The sequence below is a fragment of the Chiloscyllium plagiosum genome, unplaced genomic scaffold (assembly GCF_004010195.1).
Source record: "Chiloscyllium plagiosum isolate BGI_BamShark_2017 unplaced genomic scaffold, ASM401019v2 scaf_17422, whole genome shotgun sequence".
Lineage (NCBI taxonomy): Eukaryota > Metazoa > Chordata > Chondrichthyes > Orectolobiformes > Hemiscylliidae > Chiloscyllium > Chiloscyllium plagiosum.
This window is the reverse complement of record NW_025178111.1, coordinates 1-831: the sequence shown is the minus strand read 5'-3', so window position 1 is coordinate 831 and position 831 is coordinate 1. Positions and strand designations below refer to the sequence as shown.

Here is an 831-nt window from a genome sequence, read left to right as displayed (position 1 = left end):
CCGGCATCACTAAATTAATGAAATGGGGGTGTGGGACGGAACGTTCAGTTAATGATCGAAGGAGGGACAGAAATTTCTGAGAACGGGTGGATTTGAATTCTGACATATGAAACACAGAGATGTAAGCAAGCAGAATTTGAAGGGAAAAGATCATCACCTTGGAGGAAATTAGCATGTTAAAGCAACTGATTCTTTTGTGTTTCACAGAAACTGGGACACTTAGAGCGATTACTGCCGTGACTCGGATTCGAACCGAGGTTGCTGCGGCCACAACGCAGAGTACTAACCACTATACGATCACGGCATCCCACAGACACGCACGCGAGCAGCATGCAATAAGTACAGTATCATAGGAAATGTTAGGCAGCGCACCAAATGCACAATATCAGTGATGAGCGAACAGTGGCAGATACGTGGGAACTCAGAATGGGCTGACCGTTTAATATCGGTTCCCCCAGTGGCTGTGGCGATTCCATTATTTATATGCTGAAGGCTGAGATAAATAGATTCCTCGAAAACATCAAAAACTCCGGGGTCAGTGCAGGTGTTGTTGAAATGTATGCTTCAATAGTATTGCAGTTTAACATCGGCTACTTTACCAGGTTCCCCCCGACACACACACACAAGGCAGTAACCATTGCTGCCACATAGTCCCAATTCCCAGCCCCAGAACCTGAGGAATTGAATGGCGCAGTCGCGAAGATCCAACTGGAAGTCGGGATGGGAATGAGGTCGCAGAGATACTCGAGGACTCCAGTGACACAACCGGTGAATGCAGGGTATTTCTATGACGGTTTCGAGGCGTACGTAATTCCGAGGTTGGGAGTGCTC

The 831-nt window shown here is 47.4% G+C and overlaps 1 non-coding gene across 1 annotated transcript; it reads right to left on the bottom strand.

The window, feature by feature from the left end:
* Positions 1–232: 232 nt before the first annotated feature.
* On the bottom strand, positions 233–304 carry trnah-gug. The gene has a single exon. It is a non-coding gene; the product is annotated as a tRNA-His (tRNA).
* Between the last annotated feature and the right edge of the window lie 527 nt (positions 305–831).